A 27,837-nucleotide genomic window follows, 5' to 3' on the forward strand; every position below is an offset into this window, starting at 1 on the left:
TGAAATTCTAAATAAACCACATCCACCGGTTCTCCCTGGTCACTGTTCTGGGCACTGGACTTTAGGATGAATGTGAAGGCTTTGGAGAGAGTGCAGAAAAGATTCACGAGAATGGTTCCAGGGATGAAGAACTTTAGTTATCAGGACAAATTGGTGAGGTTGGAACTGTTCTCCTTGAAGAAGAGAAGGCTGAGAGGAGATTTGATCGTACTGTTTTAAATCATGCGGTGTCTGGTCAGAGTAGATATGGAGAAACTGTTCTCGATTGTGATGAAGGAAGCCATTCGACCCATTGGGTGAGACTCTCTGTTTTGGAGACTGTGGGCGGGATTCCCCGATGCTGATTTTGTAATCGGCAATCGGGCTGAGAATCCCTTCTGACGCTGAAATCGGGGGCACCGCCGATGTGACGCAGGGTTTGTCATCCTCCACCCCCTCTGAAATAGCATCGTCGCGTCGTGCGCCGCACTCCATTGAGACGACGTTAGCTCCCCAATGCTCAACCTCCGATTGGTCGAGTTCCGGACCACGTGGTTGACGTGTGGTCTCAGCGGTCAGGAACCAGGCGCGGCAAATGCGGACTGTGTCCAGCCCCTCCACAGTCAAGCAGCAGCCGTGCTACTGGCAGGGGGAGCTTCCGCGAGGGCTGAGGGGACTGGTGGGGGTGGCCAGAAGAGAACTATCTGGCAGATCAGGTGCGTGCATGGCCGGCGCCATGCTTTCCAGTGCAATCGCTGCAGTTGTTGCCGTGCGCGGCCACAGACCCGGCCATTCTCCAGCTGTGGGAGCCGGGAGTTTTACGTGGCGCGGCTGCTAGCCCCTCACCGGTCGCATGATCGGCACCAATGTTTTTGACGTAAAATGCCACAGACCCTCCGCACTTAGGTTCAAAACTGGTGAATCCAGCCCTGTGTTCTCCCGCAGAAGAGAATGGTAACTAATTCACCTTTCCCCTGGGAGTGCAAATCGGGTAGCAATCCCTTGCCAATGCAAAATGATGCATGGTGAGGAATACAAGGGATTCCTGAGGGAATCCTGCTATTGGACCACCATTTTGAGTGTGCGGAATAGCATCCGAATTAGAATCCCTCACTCCTCCCCCTGCACCATAAAGCAGTCCCCCACCCCTGGATTTCCTGGGTGCCCCACTTCCCCCAAGTATGGGGATGACTCCCAGGGCTCCCTAACTAGGGAGCTCCTCCCCCTCATAGACCCCCTTAATACGGAGACCCCATGAATAAGGAGACCCCTCAGACACCCTAACTGAAGGACCTTTGACTAAAGGAACCCCTCCCCCCCACAGCGACCACCTAGCTAAAGGAACACGCCACTCACAGAGATTCCCTAACTAAAGAACAAGACCAAGCTGGCGCCAGAGCTTGGCGACTCTCCACGAGCTCTCTACCCCAGGCCCTTTGCTTTTATTTCCTATCGCGTTCTGACCTCCTAAAACTATTTTTTTTTGTCCACTCTGGATGTACTGTGAACGTTCCCTTGGCCGAAGAAAAATATTTTCCACTGTACTTCGGTACATGTGACAAAATCAAAATCAAATCAAATCAAAACACTACAGGGACTTCCTGACTAAAAGGACCCTTCACAGACCTGCCCAGCCTCCACAGCACCCCCCCCCCCCCCACCCCCCCCCCGCCCCCTGCACCCTCCCCCCAGAAAAGAGGCCCCTGTCTGGAAGCTGGAAAGCAGTCCAGACAGAGGCAATGAAAGAATTACTGCTATAATACTCACCTTGCAGCTCCACCTGTCCATTCCTGGAAGGAGAACAGCTGTGACCTGTGTTTCAATCTCTCAGATCCAGTAGCTGAAAGCCAATCATTCCTTTTTTAGTAGTGGGCTGTGATTGACAGCTCCCACAAAACAGCTGCTGCAATGATTCATTCATCTCCCTTCATGGATGAGTGACTCTAAGTGCTTAAACCCAATGTTTACAAACAGCAACCACAACAATGAGACCTAAGTGCATTCCAATCACTTAGTGCATCCAAACCTCAAAAGGAGCAGCACAACTAGAATCAGAGATACAACACCAAAAACTGGAAAGAGAGCCGACCTGGGGAAGAAACAGTTACTAGAGCAGGGGAAACCTCAAAAGGTACAGTGTGCCCTTACTGAATCCAGACATCAGAATAAGAAAGTCAAGTGGGGTAAAAGAAAACAGCTGAAACGAAAGAGAAAATGTTGGAAAATCTCAGCAGGTTTGGCAGCATCTGTAGGCAGAGAAAAGAGCTAACGTTTCATCGAGGTTTCAAAGAGCCTTCGGACTCGAAACCTTAGCTCTTTTCTCTCCCTACAGATGCTGCCAGACCTGCTGAGATTTTCCAGCATTTTCTCTTTCATTTCAGATTCCAGCATCCGCAGTAATTAGCTATTATTAAAAGGAAACAGCTGATTGGTTTGGGGAGAGGAGCAGCAGCGAGGGGAGAGGAGCAGCAGCGGGGAGAGAGGAGCAGCAGTGGGGAGAGAGGAGCAGCAGCGGGGAGAGAGGAGCAGCAGCGGGGAGAGAGGAGCAGCAGCGGGGAGAGAGGAGCAGCAGCGGGGAGAGAGGAGCAGCAGCGGGGAGAGAGGAGCAGCAGCGATGAGAGAGGAGCAGCAGCGGGGAGAGAGGAGCAGCTGCGGGGAGAGAGGAGCAGCTGCGGGGAGAGAGGAGCAGCAGCGGGGAGAGAGGAGCAGCAACAGGGAGAGAGGAGCAGCAACATGGAGAGAGGAGCAGCAACGGGGAGAGAGGAGCAGCAATGGGGAGAGAGGAGCAGCAGCGGGGAGAGAGGAGCAGCAGCGGGGAGAGAGGAGCAGCAATGGGGAGAGAGGAGCAGCAGCGGGAGGAGAGGAGAAGCAGCGAAGGGAGAGGAGCAGCAGCGGAGAGAGAGGAGCAGCAGCGGAGAGAGAGGAGCAGCAGCGGGGAGAGAGGAGCAGCAGCGGGGAGAGAGGAGCAGCAGCGGGGAGAGAGGAGCAGCAGCGGGGAGAGAGGAGCAGCAGCGGGGAGAGAGGAGCAGCAGCGGGGAGAGAGGAGCAGCTGCGGGGAGAGAGGAGCAGCTGCGGGGAGAGAGGAGCAGCTGCGGGGAGAGAGGAGCAGCTGCGGGGAGAGAGGAGCAGCAGCGGGGAGAGAGGAGCAGCAGCGGGGAGAGAGGAGCAGCAACAGGGAGAGAGGAGCAGCAGCACGGAGAGAGGAGCAGCAATGGGGAGAGAGGAGCAGCAATGGGGAGAGAGGAGCAGCAGCGGGAGGAGAGGAGAAGCAGCGGAGGGAGAGGAGCAGCAGCGGAGAGAGAGGAGCAGCAGCGGAGAGAGAGGAGCAGCAGCGGGAGGAGAGGAGAAGCATCGGAGGGAGAGGAGTAGCAGCGGGGAGAGAAGAGCAGCAGCGGGGAGAGAACAGCAGCAGCGGGGGGGAGAGGAGTAGCAGCGGGGAGAGAAGAGCAGCAGCGGGGAGAGAAGAGCAGCAGCGGGGAGAGAGGAGCAGCAGCGGGGAGAGAGGAGCAGCAGCGGGGAGAGAGGAGCAGCAGCGGGGAGAGAAGAGCAGCAGCTGAGGGAGAGGAGCATCAGCGGGGAGAGAGGAGCAGCAGCGGGGAGAGAGGAGCAGCAGCGGGGAGAGAGGAGCAGCAGCACGGGGAGAGAGGAGCAGCAGCGGGGAGAGAGGAGCAGCAGCGGGGGGAGAGGAGCAGCAGCGGGGGGAGAGGAGCAGCAGCGGGGAGAGAGGAGCGGCACGGGGAGAGGAGAGCAGTAGCGGGGAGAGAGGAGCAGCAGCGGGGAGAGAGGAGCGGCAGCGGGGGGAGAGGAGTAGCAGCGGGGGGAGAGGAGCAGCAGCGGGGAGAGAGGGGCAGCAACGGGGAGAGAGGAGCAGCAGCGGGGAGAGAGGAGCAGCAGCGGGGAGAGAGGAGCAGCAGCGGGGAGAGAGGAGCAGCAGCGGGGAGAGAGGAGCAGCAACGGGGAGAGAGGAGCAGCAGCGGGGAGAGAGGAGCAGCACCGGGGTGAGAGGAGCAGCAGCGGGGAGAGAGGAGCAGCAGCGGGGAGAGAGGAGCAGCAGCGGGGAGAGAGGAGCAGCAACGGGGAGAGAGGAGCAGCAGCGGGGAGAGAGGAGCAGCAGCACGGGGAGAGAGGAGCAGCAACAGGGAGAGAGGAGCAGCAGCACGGAGAGAGGAGCAGCAACGGGGAGAGAGGAGCAGCAACGGGGAGAGAGGAGCAGCAACGGGGAGAGAGGAGCAGCAGCGGGGAGAGAGGAGCAGCAGCACGGGGAGAGAGGAGCAGCAGCACGGGGAGAGTGGAGCAGCAGCGGGGAGAGAGGAGCAGCAGCGGGGGGAGAGGAGCAGCAGCGGGGGGAGAGGAGCAGCAGCGGGGAGAGAGGAGCGGCACGGGGAGAGGAGAGCAGCAGCGGGGAGAGAGGAGCTGCAGCGGGGAGAGAGGAGCGGCAGCGGGGAGAGAGGAGCAGCAGCACGGGGAGAGAGGAGCAGCAGCGGGGAGAGAGGAGCAGCAGCACGGGGAGAGAGGAGCAGCAGCGGGTAGAGAGGAGCAGCAGCGGGGAGAGAGGAGCAGTAGCGGGGAGAGAACAGCAGCAGCGGGGGGGAGAGGAGTAGCAGCGGGGAGAGAAGAGCAGCAGCGGGGAGAGAAGAGCAGCAGCGGGGAGAGAGGAGCAGCAGCGGGGAGAGAGGAGCAGCCGCGGGGAGAGAGGAGCAGCAGCGGGGAGAGAAGAGCAGCAGCTGAGGGAGAGGAGCATCAGCGGGGAGAGAGGAGCAGCAGCGGGGAGAGAGGAGCAGCAGCGGGGAGAGAGGAGCAGCAGCACGGGGAGAGAGGAGCAGCAGCGGGGAGAGAGGAGCAGCAGCGGGGGGAGAGGAGCAGCAGCGGGGGGAGAGGAGCAGCAGCAGGGAGAGAGGAGCGGCACGGGGAGAGGAGAGCAGCAGCGGGGAGAGAGGAGCTGCAGCGGGGAGAGAGGAGCGGCAGCGGGGAGAGAGGAGCAGCAGCACGGGGAGAGAGGAGCAGCAGCGGGGAGAGAGGAGCAGCAGCACGGGGAGAGAGGAGCAGCAGCGGGTAGAGAGGAGCAGCAGCGGGGAGAGAGGAGCAGTAGCGGGGGGAAGAGGGGCAGCAGCGGGGGGAGAGGAGTAGCAGCGGGGAGAGAGGAGCGGCAGCGGGGGGAGAGGAGTAGCAGCGGGGGGAGAGGAGTAGCAGCGGGGGGAGAGGAGCAGCAGCGGGGAGAGAGGAGCGGCACGGGGAGAGGAGAGCAGCAGCGGGGAGAGAGGAGCTGCAGCGGGGAGAGAGGGGCAGCAACGGGGAGAGAGGAGCAGCAGCGGGGAGAGAGGAGCAGCAGCGGGGAGAGAGGAGCAGCAGCGGGGAGAGAGGAGCAGCAGCGGGGAGAGAGGAGCAGCAACGGGGAGAGATGAGCAGCAGCGGGGAGAGAGGAGCAGCAGCGGGGAGAGAGGAGCAGCAGCGGGGAGAGAGGAGCAGCAACGGGGAGAGAGGAGCAGCAGCGGGGAGAGAGGAGCAGCAGCACGGGGAGAGAGGAGCAGCAACAGGGAGAGAGGAGCAGCAGCACGGAGAGAGGAGCAGCAACGGGGAGAGAGGAGCAGCAACGGGGAGAGAGGAGCAGCAATGGGGAGAGAGGAGCAGCAGCGGGGAGAGAGGAGCAGCAGCACGGGGAGAGAGGAGCAGCAGCACGGGAAGAGAGGAGCAGCAGCGGGGAGAGAGGAGCAGCAGCGGGGGGAGAGGAGCAGCAGCGGGGGGAGAGGAGCAGCAGCGGGGAGAGAGGAGCGGCACGGGGAGAGGAGAGCAGCAGCGGGGAGAGAGGAGCTGCAGCGGGGAGAGAGGAGCGGCAGCGGGGAGAGAGGAGCAGCAGCACGGGGAGAGAGGAGCAGCAGCGGGGAGAGAGGAGCAGCAGCACGGGGAGAGAGGAGCAGCAGCGGGTAGAGAGGAGCAGCAGCGGGGAGAGAGGAGCAGTAGCGGGGAGAGAACAGCAGCAGCGGGGGGGAGAGGAGTAGCAGCGGGGAGAGAAGAGCAGCAGCGGGGAGAGAAGAGCAGCAGCGGGGAGAGAGGAGCAGCAGCGGGGAGAGAGGAGCAGCCGCGGGGAGAGAGGAGCAGCAGCGGGGAGAGAAGAGCAGCAGCGGGGGGAGAGGAGCAGCAGCGGGGGGAGAGGAGCAGCAGCGGGGAGAGAGGAGCAGCAGCGGGTAGAGAGGAGCAGCAGCGGGGAGAGAGGAGCAGTAGCGGGGGGAAGAGGGGCAGCAGCGGGGGGAGAGGAGTAGCAGCGGGGAGAGAGGAGCGGCAGCGGGGGGAGAGGAGTAGCAGCGGGGGGAGAGGAGCAGCAGCGGGGAGAGAGGAGCGGCACGGGGAGAGGAGAGCAGCAGCGGGGAGAGAGGAGCTGCAGCGGGGAGAGAGGGGCAGCAACGGGGAGAGAGGAGCAGCAGCGGGGAGAGAGGAGCAGCAGCGGGGAGAGAGGAGCAGCAGCGGGGAGAGAGGAGCAGCAGCGGGGAGAGAGGAGCAGCAACGGGGAGAGAGGAGCAGCAGCGGGGAGAGAGGAGCAGCAGCGGGGAGAGAGGAGCAGCAGCGGGGAGAGAGGAGCAGCAACGGGGAGAGAGGAGCAGCAGCGGGGAGAGAGGAGCAGCAGCACGGGGAGAGAGGAGCAGCAACAGGGAGAGAGGAGCAGCAGCACGGAGAGAGGAGCAGCAACGGGGAGAGAGGAGCAGCAATGGGGAGAGAGGAGCAGCAATGGGGAGAGAGGAGCAGCAGCGGGGAGAGAGGAGCAGCAGCACGGGGAGAGAGGAGCAGCAGCACGGGGAGAGAGGAGCAGCAGCGGGGAGAGAGGAGCAGCAGCGGGGGGAGAGGAGCAGCAGCGGGGGGAGAGGAGCAGCAGCGGGGAGAGAGGAGCGGCACGGGGAGAGGAGAGCAGCAGCGGGGAGAGAGGAGCTGCAGCGGGGAGAGAGGAGCGGCAGCGGGGAGAGAGGAGCAGCAGCACGGGGAGAGAGGAGCAGCAGCGGGGAGAGAGGAGCAGCAGCACGGGGAGAGAGGAGCAGCAGCGGGTAGAGAGGAGCAGCAGCGGGGAGAGAGGAGCAGTAGCGGGGAGAGAACAGCAGCAGCGGGGGGAGAGGAGTAGCAGCGGGGAGAGAAGAGCAGCAGCGGGGAGAGAAGAGCAGCAGCGGGGAGAGAGGAGCAGCAGCGGGGAGAGAGGAGCAGCCGCGGGGAGAGAGGAGCAGCAGCGGGGAGAGAAGAGCAGCAGCGGGGGGAGAGGAGCAGCAGCGGGGGGAGAGGAGCAGCAGCGGGGAGAGAGGAGCAGCAGCGGGGAGAGAGGAGCAGCAGCGGGGGGAGAGGAGCAGCAGCGGGGGGAGAGGAGCAGCAGCGGGGAGAGAGGAGCGGCACGGGGAGAGGAGAGCAGCAGCGGGGAGAGAGGAGCTGCAGCGGGGAGAGAGGAGCAGCAGCACGGGGAGAGAGGAGCAGCAGCGGGGAGAGAGGAGCAGCAGCACGGGGAGAGAGGAGCAGCAGCGGGGAGAGAGGAGCAGCAGCACGGGGAGAGAGGAGCAGCAGCGGGTAGAGAGGAGCAGCAGCGGGGAGAGAGGAGCAGTAGCGGGGAGAGAACAGCAGCAGCGGGGGGGAGAGGAGTAGCAGCGGGGAGAGAAGAGCAGCAGCGGGGAGAGAAGAGCAGCAGCGGGGAGAGAGGAGCAGCAGCGGGGAGAGAGGAGCAGCCGCGGGGAGAGAGGAGCAGCAGCGGGGAGAGAAGAGCAGCAGCTGAGGGAGAGGAGCATCAGCGGGGAGAGAGGAGCAGCAGCGGGGAGAGAGGAGCAGCAGCGGGGAGAGAGGAGCAGCAGCACGGGGAGAGAGGAGCAGCAGCGGGGAGAGAGGAGCAGCAGCGGGGGGAGAGGAGCAGCAGCGGGGGGAGAGGAGCAGCAGCGGGGAGAGAGGAGCGGCACGGGGAGAGGAGAGCAGCAGCGGGGAGAGAGGAGCTGCAGCGGGGAGAGAGGAGCGGCAGCGGGGAGAGAGGAGCAGCAGCACGGGGAGAGAGGAGCAGCAGCGGGGAGAGAGGAGCAGCAGCACGGGGAGAGAGGAGCAGCAGCGGGTAGAGAGGAGCAGCAGCGGGGAGAGAGGAGCAGTAGCGGGGGGAAGAGGGGCAGCAGCGGGGGGAGAGGAGTAGCAGCGGGGAGAGAGGAGCGGCAGCGGGGGGAGAGGAGTAGCAGCGGGGGGAGAGGAGTAGCAGCGGGGGGAGAGGAGCAGCAGCGGGGAGAGAGGAGCGGCACGGGGAGAGGAGAGCAGCAGCGGGGAGAGAGGAGCTGCAGCGGGGAGAGAGGGGCAGCAACGGGGAGAGAGGAGCAGCAGCGGGGAGAGAGGAGCAGCAGCGGGGAGAGAGGAGCAGCAGCGGGGAGAGAGGAGCAGCAGCGGGGAGAGAGGAGCAGCAACGGGGAGAGATGAGCAGCAGCGGGGAGAGAGGAGCAGCAGCGGGGAGAGAGGAGCAGCAGCGGGGAGAGAGGAGCAGCAACGGGGAGAGAGGAGCAGCAGCGGGGAGAGAGGAGCAGCAGCACGGGGAGAGAGGAGCAGCAACAGGGAGAGAGGAGCAGCAGCACGGAGAGAGGAGCAGCAACGGGGAGAGAGGAGCAGCAACGGGGAGAGAGGAGCAGCAATGGGGAGAGAGGAGCAGCAGCGGGGAGAGAGGAGCAGCAGCACGGGGAGAGAGGAGCAGCAGCACGGGGAGAGAGGAGCAGCAGCGGGGAGAGAGGAGCAGCAGCGGGGGGAGAGGAGCAGCAGCGGGGGGAGAGGAGCAGCAGCGGGGAGAGAGGAGCGGCACGGGGAGAGGAGAGCAGCAGCGGGGAGAGAGGAGCTGCAGCGGGGAGAGAGGAGCGGAAGCGGGGAGAGAGGAGCAGCAGCACGGGGAGAGAGGAGCAGCAGCGGGGAGAGAGGAGCAGCAGCACGGGGAGAGAGGAGCAGCAGCGGGTAGAGAGGAGCAGCAGCGGGGAGAGAGGAGCAGTAGCGGGGAGAGAACAGCAGCAGCGGGGGGGAGAGGAGTAGCAGCGGGGAGAGAAGAGCAGCAGCGGGGAGAGAAGAGCAGCAGCGGGGAGAGAGGAGCAGCAGCGGGGAGAGAGGAGCAGCCGCGGGGAGAGAGGAGCAGCAGCGGGGAGAGAAGAGCAGCAGCGGGGGGAGAGGAGCAGCAGCGGGGGGAGAGGAGCAGCAGCGGGGAGAGAGGAGCAGCAGCGGGTAGAGAGGAGCAGCAGCGGGGAGAGAGGAGCAGTAGCGGGGGGAAGAGGGGCAGCAGCGGGGGGAGAGGAGTAGCAGCGGGGAGAGAGGAGCGGCAGCGGGGGGAGAGGAGTAGCAGCGGGGGGAGAGGAGCAGCAGCGGGGAGAGAGGAGCGGCACGGGGAGAGGAGAGCAGCAGCGGGGAGAGAGGAGCTGCAGCGGGGAGAGAGGGGCAGCAACGGGGAGAGAGGAGCAGCAGCGGGGAGAGAGGAGCAGCAGCGGGGAGAGAGGAGCAGCAGCGGGGAGAGAGGAGCAGCAGCGGGGAGAGAGGAGCAGCAACGGGGAGAGAGGAGCAGCAGCGGGGAGAGAGGAGCAGCAGCGGGGAGAGAGGAGCAGCAGCGGGGAGAGAGGAGCAGCAACGGGGAGAGAGGAGCAGCAGCGGGGAGAGAGGAGCAGCAGCACGGGGAGAGAGGAGCAGCAACAGGGAGAGAGGAGCAGCAGCACGGAGAGAGGAGCAGCAACGGGGAGAGAGGAGCAGCAACGGGGAGAGAGGAGCAGCAATGGGGAGAGAGGAGCAGCAGCGGGGAGAGAGGAGCAGCAGCACGGGGAGAGAGGAGCAGCAGCACGGGGAGAGAGGAGCAGCAGCGGGGAGAGAGGAGCAGCAGCGGGGGGAGAGGAGCAGCAGCGGGGGGAGAGGAGCAGCAGCGGGGAGAGAGGAGCGGCACGGGGAGAGGAGAGCAGCAGCGGGGAGAGAGGAGCTGCAGCGGGGAGAGAGGAGCGGCAGCGGGGAGAGAGGAGCAGCAGCACGGGGAGAGAGGAGCAGCAGCGGGGAGAGAGGAGCAGCAGCACGGGGAGAGAGGAGCAGCAGCGGGTAGAGAGGAGCAGCAGCGGAGAGAGAGGAGCAGTAGCGGGGAGAGAACAGCAGCAGCGGGGGGGAGAGGAGTAGCAGCGGGGAGAGAAGAGCAGCAGCGGGGAGAGAAGAGCAGCAGCGGGGAGAGAGGAGCAGCAGCGGGGAGAGAGGAGCAGCCGCGGGGAGAGAGGAGCAGCAGCGGGGAGAGAAGAGCAGCAGCGGGGGGAGAGGAGCAGCAGCGGGGGGAGAGGAGCAGCAGCGGGGAGAGAGGAGCAGCAGCGGGGAGAGAGGAGCAGCAGCGGGGGGAGAGGAGCAGCAGCGGGGGGAGAGGAGCAGCAGCGGGGAGAGAGGAGCGGCACGGGGAGAGGAGAGCAGCAGCGGGGAGAGAGGAGCTGCAGCGGGGAGAGAGGAGCGGCAGCGGGGAGAGAGGAGCAGCAGCACGGGGAGAGAGGAGCAGCAGCGGGGAGAGAGGAGCAGCAGCACGGGGAGAGAGGAGCAGCAGCGGGTAGAGAGGAGCAGCAGCGGGGAGAGAGGAGCAGTAGCGGGGAGAGAACAGCAGCAGCGGGGGGGAGAGGAGTAGCAGCGGGGAGAGAAGAGCAGCAGCGGGGAGAGAAGAGCAGCAGCGGGGAGAGAGGAGCAGCAGCGGGGAGAGAGGAGCAGCCGCGGGGAGAGAGGAGCAGCAGCGGGGAGAGAAGAGCAGCAGCTGAGGGAGAGGAGCATCAGCGGGGAGAGAGGAGCAGCAGCGGGGAGAGAGGAGCAGCAGCGGGGAGAGAGGAGCAGCAGCACGGGGAGAGAGGAGCAGCAGCGGGGAGAGAGGAGCAGCAGCGGGGGGAGAGGAGCAGCAGCGGGGGGAGAGGAGCAGCAGCGGGGAGAGAGGAGCGGCACGGGGAGAGGAGAGCAGCAGCGGGGAGAGAGGAGCTGCAGCGGGGAGAGAGGAGCGGCAGCGGGGAGAGAGGAGCAGCAGCACGGGGAGAGAGGAGCAGCAGCGGGGAGAGAGGAGCAGCAGCACGGGGAGAGAGGAGCAGCAGCGGGTAGAGAGGAGCAGCAGCGGGGAGAGAGGAGCAGTAGCGGGGGGAAGAGGGGCAGCAGCGGGGTAGAGGAGTAGCAGCGGGGAGAGAGGAGCGGCAGCTGGGGGGAGAGGAGTAGCAGCGGGGGGAGAGGAGCAGCAGCGGGGAGAGAGGAGCGGCACGGGGAGAGGAGAGCAGCAGCGGGGAGAGAGGAGCTGCAGCGGGGAGAGAGGGGCAGCAACGGGGAGAGAGGAGCAGCAGCGGGGAGAGAGGAGCAGCAGCGGGGAGAGAGGAGCAGCAGCGGGGAGAGAGGAGCAGCAGCGGGGAGAGAGGAGCAGCAACGGGGAGAGAGGAGCAGCAGCGGGGAGAGAGGAGCAGCACCGGGGTGAGAGGAGCAGCAGCGGGGAGAGAGGAGCAGCAGCGGGGAGAGAGGAGCAGCAGCTGAGGGAGAGGAGCATCAGTGGGGGGAGAGGAGCAGCAGCGGGGGGAGAGGAGCAGCAGCGGGGAGAGAGGAGCGGCACGGGGAGAGGAGAGCAGCAGCTGAGGGAGAGGAGCATCAGCGGGGGGAGAGGAGCAGCAGCGGGGGGAGAGGAGCAGCAGCGGGGAGAGAGGAGCGGCACGGGGAGAGGAGAGCAGCAGCGGGGAGAGAGGAGCAGCAGCGGGGAGAGAGGAGCGGCACGGGCAGAGGAGAGCAGCAGCACGGGGAGAGAGGAGCAGCAGCGGGGAGAGAGGAGCAGCAGCAGGGAGAGAGGAGCAGCAGCGGGGGGAGAGGAGTAGCAGCGGGGGGAGAGGAGCAGCAGTTGGGAGAGAGGGGCAGCAACGGGGAGAGAGGAGCAGCAGCGGGGAGAGAGGAGCAGCAGCGGAGAGAGAAGCAGCAGCGGGGAGAGAGGAGCAGCAGCGGGGAGAGAGGAGCAGCAACGGGGAGAGAGGAGCAGCAGCGGGGAGAGAGGAGCAGCACTGGGGTGAGAGGAGCAGCAGCGGGGAGAGAGGAGCAGCAGCGGGGAGAGAGGAGCAGCAGCGGGGAGAGAGGAGCAGCAACGGGGAGAGAGGAGCAGCAGCGGGGAGAGAGGAGCAGCAGCACGGGGAGAGAGGAGCAGCAACAGGGAGAGAGGAGCAGCAGCGGGGAGAGAGGAGCAGCAACGGGGAGAGAGGAGCAGCAGCGGGGAGAGAGGAGCAGCAACGGGGAGAGAGGAGCAGCAATGGGGAGAGAGGAGCAGCGGCGGGAGGAGAGGAGAAGCAGCGGGAGGAGAGGAGAAGCAGCGGAGGGAGAGGAGCAGCAGCGGAGAGAGAGGAGCAGCAGCGGAGAGAGAGGAGCAGCAGCGGGAGGAGAGGAGAAGCATCGGAGGGAGAGGAGTAGCAGCGGAGAGAGAAGGGCAGCAGCGGGGAGAGAACAGCAGCAGCGGGGGGGAGAGGAGTAGCAGCGGGGAGAGAAGAGCAGCAGCGGGGAGAGAAGAGCAGCAATGGGGAGAGAGGAGCAGCAGCGGGAGGAGAGGAGAAGCAGCGGAGGGAGAGGAGCAGCAGCGGAGAGAGAGGAGCAGCAGCGGAGAGAGAGGAGCAGCAGCGGGAGGAGAGGAGAAGCATCGGAGGGAGAGGAGTAGCAGCGGGGAGAGAAGAGCAGCAGCGGGGAGAGAACAGCAGCAGCGGGGGGGAGAGGAGTAGCAGCGGGGAGAGAAGAGCAGCAGCGGGGAGAGAAGAGCAGCAGCGGGGAGAGAGGAGCAGCAGCGGGGAGAGAGGAGCAGCAGCGGGGAGAGAGGAGCAGCAGCGGGGAGAGAGGAGCAGCAGCTGAGGGAGAGGAGCATCAGTGGGGGGAGAGGAGCAGCAGCGGGGGGAGAGGAGCAGCAGCGGGGAGAGAGGAGCGGCACGGGGAGAGGAGAGCAGCAGCTGAGGGAGAGGAGCATCAGCGGGGGGAGAGGAGCAGCAGCGGGGGGAGAGGAGCAGCAGCGGGGAGAGAGGAGCGGCACGGGGAGAGGAGAGCAGCAGCGGGGAGAGAGGAGCAGCAGCGGGGAGAGAGGAGCGGCACGGGCAGAGGAGAGCAGCAGCACGGGGAGAGAGGAGCAGCAGCGGGGAGAGAGGAGCAGCAGCAGGGAGAGAGGAGCAGCAGCGGGGAGAGAGGAGCAGCAGCACGGGGAGAGAGGAGCAGCAGCGGGTAGAGAGGAGCAGCAGTGGGGAGAGAGGAGCAGTAGCGGGGGGAAGAGGGGCAGCAGCGGGGGGAGAGGAGCAGCAGCGGGGAGAGAGGAGCAGCAGCGGGGAGAGAGGAGCAGCAGCGGGGAGAGAGGAGCAGCAACGCGGAGAGAGGAGCAGCAGCACGGGGAGAGGAGCAGCAGCGGGGAGAGAGGAGCAGCAGCCGGGAGAGAGGAGCAGCAGCGGGAAGAGAGGAGCAGCAGCGGGGAGAGAAGAGCAGCAGCGGGGGGAGAGGAGCAGCAGCGGGGAGAGAGGAGCAGCAGCGGGGGGAGAGGAGCAGCATCGGGGAGTGAAGAGCAGCAGCGGGGGGAGAGGAGCAGCAGTGGGGCGAGAGGAGCATCAGTGGGGAGAGAGGAGCAGCAGCGGGTAGAGAGGAGCAGCAGCGGGGAGAGAGGAGCAGCAGCGGGGAGAGAGGAGCAGCAGCGGGGAGAGAGGAGCAGCAGCGGGGGGAGAGGAGAAGCAACGGGGGAGAGGAGTAGCAGCGGGGAGAGGGGAGCAGCAACGGGGAGAGAGGAGCAGCAGCGGGGAGAGAGGAGCAGCAGCGGGGAGAGAGGAGCAGCAGCGGGGAGAGAGGAGCAGCAGCGGGGAGAGAGGAGCAGCAGCGGGGAGAGAGCAGCAGCAGCGGGGAGAGAGGAGCAGCAGCGGGGCGAGAGGAGCAGCAGCGGGGAGAGAGGAGCAGCAGCGGGGAGAGGGGAGCAGCAGCGGGGAGAGAGCAGCAGCAGCGGGGAGAGAGGAGCAGCAGCGGGGCGAGAGGAGCAGCAGCGGGGAGAGAGGAGCAGCAGCGGGGAGAGGGGAGCAGCAGCGGGGAGAGAGGAGCAGCAGCGGAGGGAGAGGAGCATCAGTGGGGAGAGAGGAGCAGCAGCGGGGAGAGGGGAGCAGCAGCGGGGAGAGAGGAGCAGCAGCGGAGGGAGAGGAGCATCAGTGGGGAGAGAGGAGCAGCAGCGGGTAGAGAGGCGTAGCAACGGGGAGAGAGGAGTAGCAGCGGGGAGAGAGGAGTAGCAGCGGGGAGAGAGGAGCAGCAGCGGGGAGAGAGGAGTAGCAGCGGGGAGAGAAGAGTAGCAGCGGGGAGAAAGGAGCAGCAGCGGGGAGAGAGGAGCAGCAGCGGGGAGAAGGGAGCAGCAGCGGGGAGAGAGGAGTAGCAGCGGGGAGAGAGGAGCAGCAGCGGGGAGAGAGGAGCAGCAGCGGGGAGAGAGGAGCAGCAGCGGGGAGAGAGGAGCAGCAGCGGGGTGACGGGAGCAGCAGCGGGGAGAGAGGAGCAGCAGCGGGGAGAGAGGAGCAGCAGCGGGGAGAGAGGAGCAGCAGCGGGGAGAGAGGAGCAGCAGCGGGGAGAGAGGAGCAGCAGCGGGGAGAGAGGAGCAGCAGCGGGGAGAGAGGAGCAGCAGCGGGGAGAGAGGAGCAGCAGCGGGGAGAGAGGAGCAGCAACGGGGAGAGAAGAGCAGCAGCGGGGAGAGAGGAGCAGCAACGGGGAGAGAGGAGCAGCAACGGGGAGAGACGAGCAGCAGCGGGGAGAGAGGAGCAGCAGCGGGGAGAGACGAGCAGCAGCGGGGAGAGAGGAGCAGCAGCGGGGAGAGAGGAGCAGCAGCGGGGAGAGACGAGCAGCAGCGGGGAGAGAGGAGCAGCAACAGGGAGAGAGGAACAGCAACGGGGAGAGAAGAGCAGCAGCGGGGAGAGAGGAGCAGCAGTGGGGAGAGAGGAGCAGCAGCGGGGAGAGAGGAGCAGCAACGGGGAGAGAAGAGCAGCAGCGGGGAGAGAGGAGCAGCAGTGGGGAGAGAGGAGCAGCAGCGGGGAGAGAGGAGCAGCAGCGGGGAGAGAGGAGCAGCAACGGGGAGAGAAGAGCAGCAGCGGGGAGAGAGGAGCAGCAGTGGGGAGAGAGGAGCAGCAGCGGGGAGAGAGGAGCAGCAACGGGGAGAGAGGAGCAGCAACGGGGAGAGAGGAGCAGCAGCGGGGAGAGAGGAGCAGCAGCGGGGAGAGAGGAGCAGCAGCGGGGAGAGAGGAGCAGCAGCGGGGAGAGAGGAGCAGCAGCGGGGAGAGAGGAGCAGCAACGGGGAGAGAGGAGCAGCAGCGGGGAGAAGGGAGCTGCAGCGGGGAGAGAGGAGCAGCAGCGGGGAGAGAGGAGCAGCAGCAGCAGGGAGAGAGGAGCAGCAGCGGGGGGAGAGGAGTAGCAGCAGCAGGGAGAGAGGAGCAGGCGCGGGGGGAGAGGAGCAGCAGCGGGGGGACAGGAGCAGCAGCAGCAGGGAGAGAGGAGCAGCAGCGGGGGGAGAGGAGCAGCAGCGGGGAGAGAGGAGCAGCAGCGGGGAGAGAGGAGCAGCAGCGGGGAGAGAGGAGCAGCAGCGGGGAGAGAGGAGCAGCAGCGGGGAGAGAGGAGCAGCAGCAGGGACAGAGGAGCAGCAGCGGGGAGAGGGGAGCAGCAGCGGGGAGAGAGGAGCAGCAACGGGGAGAGAGGAGCAGCAGCGGGGAGAGAGGAGCAGCAGCACGGGGAGAGAGGAGCAGCAGCGGGGAGAGAGGAGCAGCAGCGGGGAGAGGGGAGCAGCAGCGGGGAGAGAGGAGCAGCAGCGGCGAGAGAGGAGCAGCAACGGGGAGAGAGGAGCAGCAGCGGGGAGAGAGAGGCGCAGCGGGAAGAGGGGGCCAGTGCGGGGTGAGGGGGCAGTGCAGGGTGAGGGGGCAGTGCGGGGTGAGGGGGGCAGTGCGGGGTGAGGGGGCAATGCGGTGTGAGGGGGCAGTGCAGGGTGAGGGGGCAGTGTGGTGTGAGGGGGCAATGCGGGGTGAGGGTGGCAGTGCGGGGTGAGGGGGCTGTGCGGTGTGAGGGGGCAGTGTTGGGTGAGGGGGCAGTGCGGGGTGAGGGGGCAATGTGGGGTGAGGGGGCAGTGCAGGGTGAGAGGGGCAGTGCGGGGTGAGGGGGCAGTGCAGGGTGAGGGCGGCAGTGTTGGGTGTGTGGGCAGTGTTGGGTGAGGGGGCAGTGTGGGATGAGGAGGGCAGTGCGGGGTGAGGGGGCAGTGCGGGGTGAGGGGGCAATGCGGGGTGAGGGTGGCAGTGCAGGGGGAGGGGGCAGTGCGGGGTGAGGCGGCAGTGCGGTGTGAGGGGGCAGTGTTGGGTGAGGCGGCAGTGCGGGGTGAGGGAGGCAGTGTGGGGTGAGGGTGCAGTACGGGGTGAGGGGGCAGTGTTGGGTGAGGGGGTAGTGCGGGGTGAGGGAGTCCGTGCGCTGTGAGGGGGCAGTGCGGGGTGAGGGGGCAGTGCAGGGTGAGGGGGCAGTGTTGGGTGAGGGGGTAGTGCGGGGTGAGGGAGGCAGTGCGGGGTGAGGGGGCAGTGCGGGGTGAGAGGGCAGTACGGGATGAGGGTGCAGTGCGGTGTGAGGGGGCAGAGCGTGGTGAGGGGGCAGTGCGGGGTGAGAGGGCAGTCTTGGCTGAGGGGGCAGTGTTGGGTGAGAGGGCAGTGTGGGGTGAGGGGGGCAGTGCGGGATGAGGGGGAAGTGCGGTGTGAAACGGCTGTGTTGGGTGAGGGGGCTGTGTTGGGTGAGACGGCAGTGCGGCGTGAGGGGGGCAGTGAGGGGTGAGGTGGAAGTGCGGGGTGAGGGGGCAGTGTTGGGTGAATGGGCAGTGCGGGGTGAGGGGGGCAGTGCGAGGTGAGGGGGCAGTGCGGGGTGAGGGGGCAGTGCGGGGTGAGGGGGCAGTGCGGGGTGAGGGGGCAGTGTTGGGTGAGGGGGCAGTGCGGGGTGAGGGGGGCAGTGCGGGGTGAGGGGGCAGTGAGGGGGCAGTGCGGGGTGAGGGGGCAGTGCGGGGTGAGAGGGTAGTGTTGGGTGAGGGGGCAGTGTTGGGTGAGGGGGCAGTGTTGGGTGAGGGGGCAGTGCGGGGTGAGGGGGCAGTGTTGAGTGAGGGGGCAGTGCGGGGTGAGAGGGGCAGTGCGGGGTGAGGGGGCAGTGTTGAGTAAGGGGGCAGTACAGGGTGAGGGACGCAGTGTGGGGTGTGGGGAGCAGTGCAGGGCGAGGGGGCAGTGTTGGGTGAGGGGGGAAGTACGGGGTGAGGGTGGTAGTGCAGGGTGAGGGGGCAGTGCAGGGTGAGGGGGCAGTGCAGGGTGAGGGGGCAGTGTTGTGTGAGGGGGCAGTGCGAGGTGAGGGGGCAGTGCGGGGTGAGGGGGCAGTGTTGGGTGAGGGGGCAGTGCGGGGTGAGGGGGGCAGTGCGGGGTGAGGGGGCAGTGAGGGGGCAGTGCGGGGTGAGGGGGCAGTGCGGGGTGAGGGGGTAGTGTTGGGTGAGGGGGCAGTGCGGGGTGAGGGGGCAGTGTTGGGTGAGGGGGCAGTGCGGGGTGAGGGGGCAGTGTTGGGTGAGGGGGCAGTGCGGGGTGAGAGGGGCAGTGCGGGGTGAGGGGGCAGTGCGGGGTGAGAGGGGCAGTGCGGGGTGAGGGGGCAGTGTTGGGTGAGGGGGCAGTACAGGGTGAGGGACGCAGTGTGGGGTGTGGGGAGCAGTGCAGGGCGAGGGGGCAGTGTTGGGTGAGGGGGGACGTACGGGGTGAGGGTGGTAGTTCAGGGTGAGGGGGCAGTGCAGGGTGAGGGGGCAGTGCAGGGTGAGGGGGCAGTGTTGTGTGAGGGGGCAGTGCGGGGTGAGGGGTGCAGTGCGGGGTGAGGGGTCAGTGAGGGGGCAGTGCGGGGTGCGGGGGCAGTGCGGGGTGCGGGGTCAGTGCGGGGTGAGGGGGCAGTGTTGGGTGGGGGGGCAGTGCGGGGTGAGGGGGCAGTGTTGTGTGAGGGGGCAGTGTTCGGTGAGGGGGCAGTGCGGGGTGAGGGGGGCAGTGCGGGGTGAGGGGGCAATGTTGGGTGAGGGGGCAATGTTGGGTGAGGGGGCAGTGCGGGGTGAGGGGGGTAGTGCGGGGTGAGGGGGCATTGAGGGGGCAGTGCGGGGTGAGGGGGCAGTGCGGGGTGAGGGGGTACTGTTGGGTGAGGTGGCAGTGCGGGGTGAGGGGGGCAGTGCGATGTGAGGGTGCTGTGCGGGGTGAGGGGCCAGTGTTGGGTGAGGGGGCTGTGTTGGATGAGAGGGCAGTGCGGGGTGAGGGGGGCAGTGAGGGGTGAGGTGGAAGTGAGGGGTGAGGTGGAAGTGCGGGGTGAGGGCGGCAGAGCGGGGTGAGAGGGCAGTGCATGGTGAGGGAGCAGTGTTGGGTGAATGGGCAGTGCGGGGTGAGGGGGGCAGTGCGGGGTGAGGTGGCAGTGTGGGGTGACGGTGGCAGTGCGGGGTGAGGGGGCAGTGCAGAGTGAGGGGGCAGTGTTGGTTGAGAGGGCAGTGCGGGGTGAAGGGGGCAGTGCGGGGTGAGGGGGAAGTGTGGGGTGGGGGGGCAGTGTTGGGTGAGGGGTCAGTGTTGGGTGAGGGGGCAGTGCGGGGTGAGAGGGCAGTGCGTGGTGAGAGGGCAGTCTTGGGTGAGAGGGCAGTGCAGGGCGAGGGGGGCAGTGCGGGGTGAGGGGGAAATGCGGGGTGAGGGTGGCAGTGCGGTGTGTGGGAGCAGCGCGGGGTGAGGGAGCAGTGTGGGGTGAGGGACCAGTGTGGGGTGAGGAGGGCAGTGCGGGGTGAGGGCGCAGTGCGGGGTGAGGGGGCAGTGCGGGGTGAGGGGGCAGTGCGGGGTGAGGGGGTCAGTGCGGGGTGGGGGCAGTGCGGGATGAGGGGGCATTGCGGGGTGAGGGGGCAGTGCGGGGTGAGAGGGCTGTCTTGGGTGAGGGGGCAGTGCAGGGTGAGGGAGCAGTGCGGGGTGAGGGGGCAGTGCGGGGTGAGGTGGCAGTGCGGGGTGAGGGTGGCAGTGCGGGGTGAGGGTGGCAGTGCGGAGTGAGGGGGCAGTGTTGGGTGAGGGGGCAGTGCGGGGTGAGGGGGCAGTGTGGGGTGAGGGGGCAGTGCAGGGTGAGAGGGGCAGTGCGGGGTGAGGAGGGCTGTGCGGGGTGAGGGGGCAGTGTGGGGTGAGGGGGCAATGCGGGGTGAGCGAGGCAGTGCGGGGTGAGGGGGCAGTGCGGTGTGAGGGTGCAGTGTTGGGTGAGGAGGCAGTGCGGGGTGAGGGAGGCAGTGTGGGGTGAGGGGGCAGTACGGGGTGAGGGGGCAGTGTTGGGTGAGGGGGTAGTGCGGGGTGAGGGAGTCTGTGCGCTGTAAGGGGGCAGTGCGGGATGAGGGGGCAGTGCGGGGTGAGGGGGCAGTGTTGGGTGAGGGGGTAGTGCGGGGTGAGGGAGGCAGTGCGGGGTGAGAGGGCAGTCTTGGCTGAGGGGGCAGTGTTGGGTGAGAGGGCAGTGTGGGGTGAGGGGGCAGTGCGGGATGAGGGGGAAGTCCGGGCTGAAACGGCTGTGTTGGGTGAGGGGGATGTGTTGGGTGAGAAGGCAGTGCGGGGTGAGGGGGGCAGTGAGGGGTGAGGTGGAAGTGTGGGGTGAGGGGGCATTGTGGCGTGAGGGGGTCAGTGCGGGGAGAGGGGTCAGTGTTGGGTGAGGGGGCAGTGTTGGGTGAATGGGCAGTGTTGGGTGAATGGGCAGTGCGGGGTGAGGGGGGCAGTGCGAGGTGAGGGGGCAGTGCGGGGTGAGGGGGCATTGTGGCGTGAGGGGGTCAGTGCGGGGAGAGGGGTCAGTGTTGGGTGAGGGGGCAGTACGGGGTGAGGGGGCAGTGAGGGGTGAGGGGGTCAGTGCGGGGAGAGGGGGGCAGTGTTGGGTGAGGGGGCAGTGCGGGGTGAGGGGGCAGTGCGGGGTGAGGGGATAGTGCGGGGTGAGGGGCCAGTGCGGGGTGAGGGGCCAGTGCGGGGTGAGGGGGCAGTGCGGGGTGAGGGGGCAGTGCGGGATGAGGAGGCATTGCGGGGTGAGGGGGCAGCGCGGGGTGAAAGGGGCAGTGCAGGGTGTGAGGGGCAGTGCGGGGTGAGGGGGGCAGTGCGGGGTGAGGGGGCAGTGCGGGGTGAGAGGGGCAGTGCGGGGTGAGGGGGCAGTGCGGGGTGAGAGGGGCAGTGCGGGGTGAGGGGGCAGTGTTGGGTGAGGGGGCAGTACAGGGTGAGGGACGCAGTGTGGGGTGTGGGAGCAGTGCAGGGCGAGGGGGCAGTGTTGGGTGAGGGGGGACGTACGGGGTGAGGGTGGTAGTGCAGGGTGAGGGGGCAGTGCAGGGTGAGGGGGCAGTGCAGGGTGAGGGGGCAGTGTTGTGTGAGGGGGCAGTGCGGGGTGAGGGGTGCAGTGCGGGGTGAGGGGTCAGTGAGGGGGCAGTGCGGGGTGCGGGGGCAGTGCGGGGTGCGGGGTCAGTGCGGGGTGAGGGGGCAGTGTTGGGTGGGGGGGCAGTGCGGGGTGAGGGGGCAGTGTTGTGTGAGGGGGCAGTGTTCGGTGAGGGGGCAGTGCGGGGTGAGGGGGGCAGTGCGGGGTGAGGGGGCAATGTTGGGTGAGGGGGCAATGTTGGGTGAGGGGGCAGTGCGGGGTGAGGGGGGTAGTGCGGGGTGAGGAGGCATTGAGGGGGCAGTGCGGGGTGAGGGGGCAGTGCGGGGTGAGGGGGCACTGTTGGGTGAGGTGGCAGTGCGGGGTGAGGGGGGCAGTGCGATGTGAGGGTGCTGTGCGGGGTGAGGGGGCAGTGTTGGGTGAGGGGGTAGTGCGGGGTGAGGGAGGCAGTGCGGGGTGAGAGGGCAGTCTTGGCTGAGGGGGCAGTGTTGGGTGAGAGGGCAGTGTGGGGTGAGGGGGGCAGTGCGGGATGAGGGGGAAGTGCGGGGTGAAACGGCTGTGTTGGGTGAGGGGGATGTGTTGGGTGAGAAGGCAGTGCGGGGTGAGGGGGGCAGTGAGGGGTGAGGTGGAAGTGTGGGGTGAGGGGGCATTGTGGCGTGAGGGGGTCAGTGCGGGGAGAGGGGTCAGTGTTGGGTGAGGGGGCAGTGTTGGGTGAATGGGCAGTGCGGGGTGAGGGGGGCAGTGCGAGGTGAGGGGGCAGTGCGGGGTGAGGGGGCATTGTGGCGTGAGGGGGTCAGTGCGGGGAGAGGGGTCAGTGTTGGGTGAGGGGGCAGTACGGGGTGAGGGGGCAGTGAGGGGTGAGGGGGTCAGTGCGGGGAGAGGGGGGCAGTGTTGGGTGAGGGGGCAGTGCGGGGTGAGGGGGCAGTGCGGGGTGAGGGGATAGTGCGGGGTGAGGGGCCAGTGCTGGGTGAGGGGCCAGTGCGGGGTGAGGGGGCAGTGCGGGGTGAGGGGGCAGTGCGGGATGAGGAGGCATTGCGGGGTGAGGGGGCAGCGCGGGGTGAAAGGGGCAGTGCAGGGTGTGAGGGGCAGTGCGGGGTGAGGGGGGCAGTGCGGGGTGAGGGGGCAGTGCGGGGTGAGAGGGGCAGTGCGGGGTGAGGGGGCAGTGCGGGGTGAGAGGGGCAGTGCGGGGTGAGGGGGCAGTGTTGGGTGAGGGGGCAGTACAGGGTGAGGGACGCAGTGTGGGGTGTGGGGACCAGTGCAGGGCAAGGGGGCAGTGTTGGGTGAGGGGGGACGTACGGGGTGAGGGTGGTAGTGCAGGGTGAGGGGGCAGTGCAGGGTGAGGGGGCAGTGCAGGGTGAGGGGGCAGTGTTGTGTGAGGGGGCAGTGCGGGGTGAGGGGTGCAGTGCGGGGTGAGGGGTCAGTGAGGGGGCAGTGCGGGGTGCGGGGGCAGTGCGGGGTGCGGGGTCAGTGCGGGGTGAGGGGGCAGTGTTGGGTGGGGGGGCAGTGCGGGGTGAGGGGGCAGTGTTGTGTGAGGGGGCAGTGTTCGGTGAGGGGGCAGTGCGGGGTGAGGGGGGCAGTGCGGGGTGAGGGGGCAATGTTGGGTGAGGGGGAAATGTTGGGTGAGGGGGCAGTGCGGGGTGAGGGGGGTAGTGCGGGGTGAGGAGGCATTGAGGGGGCAGTGCGGGGTGAGGGGGCAGTGCGGGGTGAGGGGGCACTGTTGGGTGAGGTGGCAGTGCGGGGTGAGGGGGGCAGTGCGATGTGAGGGTGCTGTGCGGGGTGAGGGGGCAGTGTTGGGTGAGGGGGCAGTGCGGGGTGAGAGGGGCAGTGCGGGGTGAGGGGGCAGTGCGGGGTGAGAGGGGCAGTGCGGGGTGAGGGGGCAGTGTTGGGTGAGGGGGCAGTACAGGGTGAGGGACGCAGTGTGGGGTGTGGGGAGCAGTGCAGGGCGAGGGGGCAGTGTTGGGTGAGGGGGGACGTACGGGGTGAGGGTGGTAGTGCAGGGTGAGGGGGCAGTGCAGGGTGAGGGGGCAGTGCAGGGTGAGGGGGCAGTGTTGTGTGTGGGGGCAGTGCGGGGTGAGGGGTGCAGTGCGGGGTGAGGGGTCAGTGAGGGGGCAGTGCGGGGTGCGGGGGCAGTGCGGGGTGCGGGGTCAGTGCGGGGTGAGGGGGCAGTGTTGGGTGGGGAGGCAGTGCGGGGTGAGGGGGCAGTGTTGTGTGAGGGGGCAGTGTTCGGTGAGGGGGCAGTGCGGGGTGAGGGGGGCAGTGCGGGGTGAGGGGGCAATGTTGGGTGAGGGGGCAATGTTGGGTGAGGGGGCAGTGCGGGGTGAGGGGGGTAGTGCGGAGTGAGGGGGCATTGAGGGGGCAGTGCGGGGTGAGGGGGCAGTGCGGGGTGAGGGGGCACTGTTGGGTGAGGTGGCAGTGCGGGGTGAGGGGGGCAGTGCGATGTGAGGGTGCTGAGCGGGGTGAGGGGCCAGTGTTGGGTGAGGGGGCTGTGTTGGATGAGAGGGCAGTGCGGGGTGAGGGGGGCAGTGAGGGGTGAGGTGGAAGTGAGGGGTGAGGTGGAAGTGCGGGGTGAGGGCGGCAGAGCGGGGTGAGAGGGCAGTGCATGGTGAGGGAGCAGTGTTGGGTGAATGGGCAGTGCGGGGTGAGGGGGGCAGTGCGGGGTGAGGTGGCAGTGTGGGGTGACGGTGGCAGTGCGGGGTGAGGGGGCAGTGCAGAGTGAGGGGGTAGTGTTGGTTGAGAGGGCAGTGCGGGGTGAAGGGGGCAGTGCGGGGTGAGGGGGAAGTGTGGGGTGGGGGGGGCAGTGTTGGGTGAGGGGGAAATGTTGGGTGAGGGGGCAGTGCGGGGTGAGGGGGGTAGTGCGGGGTGAGGAGGCATTGAGGGGGCAGTGCGGGGTGAGGGGGCAGTGCGGGGTGAGGGGGCACTGTTGGGTGAGGTGGCAGTGCGGGGTGAGGGGGGCAGTGCGATGTGAGGGTGCTGTGCGGGGTGAGGGGGCAGTGTTGGGTGAGGGGGCAGTGCGGGGTGAGAGGGGCAGTGCGGGGTGAGGGGGCAGTGCGGGGTGAGAGGGGCAGTGCGGGGTGAGGGGGCAGTGTTGGGTGAGGGGGCAGTACAGGGTGAGGGACGCAGTGTGGGGTGTGGGGAGCAGTGCAGGGCGAGGGGGCAGTGTTGGGTGAGGGGGGACGTACGGGGTGAGGGTGGTAGTGCAGGGTGAGGGGGCAGTGCAGGGTGAGGGGGCAGTGCAGGGTGAGGGGGCAGTGTTGTGTGTGGGGGCAGTGCGGGGTGAGGGGTGCAGTGCGGGGTGAGGGGTCAGTGAGGGGGCAGTGCGGGGTGCGGGGGCAGTGCGGTGTGCGGGGTCAGTGCGGGGTGAGGGGGCAGTGTTGGGTGGGGGGGCAGTGCGGGGTGAGGGGGCAGTGTTGTGTGAGGGGGCAGTGTTCGGTGAGGGGGCAGTGCGGGGTGAGGGGGGCAGTGCGGGGTGAGGGGGCAATGTTGGGTGAGGGGGCAATGTTGGGTGAGGGGGCAGTGCGGGGTGAGGGGGGTAGTGCGGGGTGAGGGGGCATTGAGGGGGCAGTGCGGGGTGAGGGGGCAGTGCGGGGTGAGGGGGCACTGTTGGGTGAGGTGGCAGTGCGGGGTGAGGGGGGCAGTGCGATGTGAGGGTGCTGTGCGGGGTGAGGGGCCAGTGTTGGGTGAGGGGGCTGTGTTGGATGAGAGGGCAGTGCGGGGTGAGGGGGGCAGTGAGGGGTGAGGTGGAAGTGAGGGGTGAGGTGGAAGTGCGGGGTGAGGGCGGCAGAGCGGGGTGAGAGGGCAGTGCATGGTGAGGGAGCAGTGTTGGGTGAATGGGCAGTGCGGGGTGAGGGGGGCAGTGCGGGGTGAGGTGGCAGTGTGGGGTGACGGTGGCAGTGCGGGGTGAGGGGGCAGTGCAGAGTGAGGGGGTAGTGTTGGTTGAGAGGGCAGTGCGGGGTGAAGGGGGCAGTGCGGGGTGAGGGGGAAGTGTGGGGTGGGGGGGCAGTGTTGGGTGAGGGGTCAGTGTTGGGTGAGGGGGCAGTGCGGGGTGAGAGGGCAGTGCGTGGTGAGAGGGCAGTCTTGGGTGAGAGGGCAGTGCAGGGCGAGGGGGGCAGTGCGGGGTGAGGGGGAAATGCGGGGTGAGGGTGGCAGTGCGGTGTGTGGGAGCAGCGCGGGGTGAGGGAGCAGTGTGGGGTGAGGGACCAGTGTGGGGTGAGGAGGGCAGTGCGGGGTGAGGGCGCAGTGCGGGGTGAGGGGGCAGTGCGGGGTGAGGGGGCAGTGCGGGGTGAGGGGGTCAGTGCGGGGTGGGGGCAGTGCGGGATGAGGGGGCATTGCGGGGTGAGGGGGCAGTGCGGGGTTAGAGGGCTGTCTTGGGTGAGGGGGCAGTGCAGGGTGAGGGAGCAGTGCGGGGTGAGGGGGCAGTGCGGGGTGAGGTGGCAGTGCGGGGTGAGGGTGGCAGTGCGGGGTGAGGGTGGCAGTGCGGAGTGAGGGGGCAGTGTTGGGTGAGGGGGCAGTGCGGGGTGAGGGGGCAGTGTGGGGTGAGGGGGCAGTGCAGGGTGAGAGGGGCAGTGCGGGGTGAGGAGGGCTGTGCGGGGTGAGGGGGCAGTGTGGGGTGAGGGGGCAATGCGGGGTGAGCGAGGCAGTGCGGGGTGAGGGGGCAGTGCGGTGTGAGGGTGCAGTGTTGGGTGAGGCGGCAGTGCGGGGTGAGGGAGGCAGTGTGGGGTGAGGGGGCAGTACGGGGTGAGGGGGCAGTGTTGGGTGAGGGGGTAGTGCGGGGTGAGGGAGTCTGTGCGCTGTAAGGGGGCAGTGCGGGATGAGGGGGCAGTGCGGGGTGAGGGGGCAGTGTTGGGTGAGGGGGTAGTGCGGGGTGAGGGAGGCAGTGCAGGGTGAGAGGGCAGTCTTGGCTGAGGGGGCAGTGTTGGGTGAGAGGGCAGTGTGGGGTGAGGGGGGCAGTGCGGGATGAGGGGGAAGCGCGGGGTGAAACGGCTGTGTTGGGTGAGGGGGATGTGTTGGGTGAGAAGGCAGTGCGGGGTGAGGGGGGCAGTGAGGGGTGAGGTGGAAGTGTGGGGTGAGGGGGCATTGTGGCGTGAGGGGGTCAGTGCGGGGAGAGGGGTCAGTGTTGGGTGATGGGTCAGTGTTGGGTGAATGGGCAGTGCGGGGTGAGGGGGGCAGTGCGAGGTGAGGGGGCAGTGCGGGGTGAGGGGGCATTGTGGCGTGAGGGGGTCAGTGCGGGGAGAGGGGTCAGTGTTGGGTGAGGGGGCAGTACGGGGTGAGGGGGCAGTGAGGGGTGAGGGGGTCAGTGCGGGGAGAGGGGGGCAGTGTTGGGTGAGGGGGCAGTGCGGGGTGAGGGGGCAGTGCGGGGTGAGGGGATAGTGCGGGGTGAGGGGCCAGTGCGGGGTGAGGGGCCAGTGCGGGGTGAGGGGGCAGTGCGGGGTGAGGGGGCAGTGCGGGATGAGGAGGCATTGCGGGGTGAGGGGGCAGCGCGGGGTGAAAGGGGCAGTGCAGGGTGTGAGGGGCAGTGCGGGGTGAGGGGGGCAGTGCGGGGTGAGGGGGCAGTGAGGGGTGAGGGGGCAGTGCGGGATGAGGGGTAAGTGCGGGTGAGGGGGCAGTGCGGTGTGTGGGGGCAGTGCGGTGTGTGGGGGCAGTGCGGGGTGAGGGGGCAGTGTTGGATGAGGGGGCAGTGTGGGGTGAGGGAGGCAGTGTGCGGATAGGGGGCAGTGCGTGGTGAGGGGGCAGTGTTGCGTGAGGGGGCAGTGCGGGGAGAGGGGGCAGTGCGGGGTGAGGGGGCAGTGAGTGGTGAGGGGGCAGTGTGGGGTGAGGGGGCAGTGTGGGGTGAGGGGGCAGTGCGGGGTGAGGGGGCAGTGCGGGGTGAGGTGGCAGTGCGGGGTGAGGGTGGCAGTGCGGGGTGAGGGGGCAGTGCGGAGTGAGGTGGCAGTGTTGGGTGAGGGGGCAGTGCGGGGTGAGGGGGCAGTGTGGGGTGAGGGGGCAGTGCGGGGTGAGGGGGCAGTGCGGGGTGAGGGGGCAGTGTTGAGTGAGGGGGCAGTGCGGGGTGAGGGGGGAAGTGCGGGGTGAGAGTGGCAGTTCAGGGTGAGGGGGCAGTGCGGGGTGAGGGGCCAGTGCGGGGTGAGGGGGCAGTGCGGGGTGAGGGGGCAGTGCGGGGTGAGGGGGCAGTGCGGGGTGAGGGGGCAGTGTTGGGTGAGGGGGCAGTGCGGGGTGAGGGGGCAGTGCGGGGTGAGGGGGCAGTGAGGGGGCAGTGCGGGGTGAGGGGGCAGTGCGGGGTGAGGGGGAAGTGTTGGGTAAGGGGGCAGTGCGGGGTGAGGGGGCAGTGTTGGGTGAGGGGGCAGTGCGGGGTGAGGGGGCAGTGTGGGGTGAGGGGGCAGTGCGGGGTGAGAGGGGCAGTGCGGGGTGAGGGGGCAGTGAAGGGTGAGGGGGCAGTGCGGGGTGAGGGGGCAGTGTTGGGTGAGGGGGCAGTACGGGGTGAGGGGGCAGTGCGGGGTGAGGGGGCAGTGTTCAGTGAGGGGGCAGTGTTCAGTGAGGGGGCAGTGCGGGGTGAGGGGGGCAGTGCGGTGTGAGGGGGCAGTGCGGGGTGAGGGGCAATGTTGGGTGAGGGGGCAGTGCGGGGTGAGGGGGGTAGTGCGGAGTGAGGGGGGCATTGAGGGGGCAGTGCGGGGTGAGGGGGCAGTGCGGTGTGAGGTGGCAATGTTGGGTGAGGTGGCAGTGCGGGGTGAGGGGGGCAGTGCGATGTGAGGGTGCTGTGCGGGGTGAGGGGCCAGTGTTGGTTGAGGGGGCAGTGCGGGGTGAGGGGGCAGTGTTGGGTGAGGGGGCTGTGTTGGGTGAGAGGGCAGTGCGGTGTGAGGGGGACAGTGAGGGGTGAGGTGGAAGTGCGGGGTGAGGGTGGCAGAGCGGGGTGAGAGGGCAGTGCAGGGTGAGGGAGCAGTGTTGGGTGAATGGGCAGTGCGGGGTGAGGAGGGCAGTGCGCGGTGAGGTGGTAGTGTGGGGTGAGGGTGGCAGTGCGGGGTGAGGGGGCAGTGCGGAGTGAGGGGGCAGTGTTGGGTGAGGGGGCAGTGCGTGGTGAGGGGGCAGTGTGGGGTGAGGGGGCAGTGCGGGGTGAGAGGGGCAGTGCGGGGTGAGGGGGCAGTGCAGGGTGAGGGGGCAGTGCGTGGTGAGTGGGCAGTGTTGGGTGAGGTGAGTGCGGGGTGAGGGAGGCAGTGTGGGGTGTGGGAGCAGTGCGGGGCGAGGAGGCAGTGTTGGGTGAGGGGGGAAGTGCGGGGTGAGAGTGGCAGTGCAGGGTGAGGGGGCAGTGCGGGGTGAGGGGGCAGTGCGGGGTGAGGGGGCAATGTTGGGTGAGGGGGCAGTGCGGGGTGAGGGGGCAGTGCGGGGTGAGGGGGCACTGGTGGGTGAGCGGGCAGTGCGGGGTGAGGGGGGCAGTGCGGGGTGAGGGGGCAGTGCGGGGTGAGGGGGCAATGTTGGGTGAGGGGGCAGTGCAGGGTGAGGGGGCAGTGCGGGGTGAGGGGGGCAGTGAGG

General features: G+C 68.1%; 1 protein-coding gene across 2 annotated transcripts in view; it reads right to left on the bottom strand.

Annotated features, from left to right (window-relative positions):
- LOC140393989 (myosin-binding protein H-like) overlaps positions 1–27,837 on the bottom strand; it is a 242,394-nt gene that overhangs the window by 1,610 nt on the left and 212,947 nt on the right. The window contains exon 11 of one of the 2 annotated variants that reach the window (XR_011935798.1): positions 1,747–1,819. The exons of the other annotated variant lie outside the window; for it this stretch is intronic. The gene's annotated coding sequence lies outside the window, so the exon portion shown is untranslated. The remainder of the gene's footprint in view (positions 1–1,746; positions 1,820–27,837) is intronic. 2 annotated transcript variants of the gene reach the window in all.

This window comes from Scyliorhinus torazame, chromosome 17 (genome assembly GCF_047496885.1).
Source record: "Scyliorhinus torazame isolate Kashiwa2021f chromosome 17, sScyTor2.1, whole genome shotgun sequence".
Lineage (NCBI taxonomy): Eukaryota > Metazoa > Chordata > Chondrichthyes > Carcharhiniformes > Scyliorhinidae > Scyliorhinus > Scyliorhinus torazame.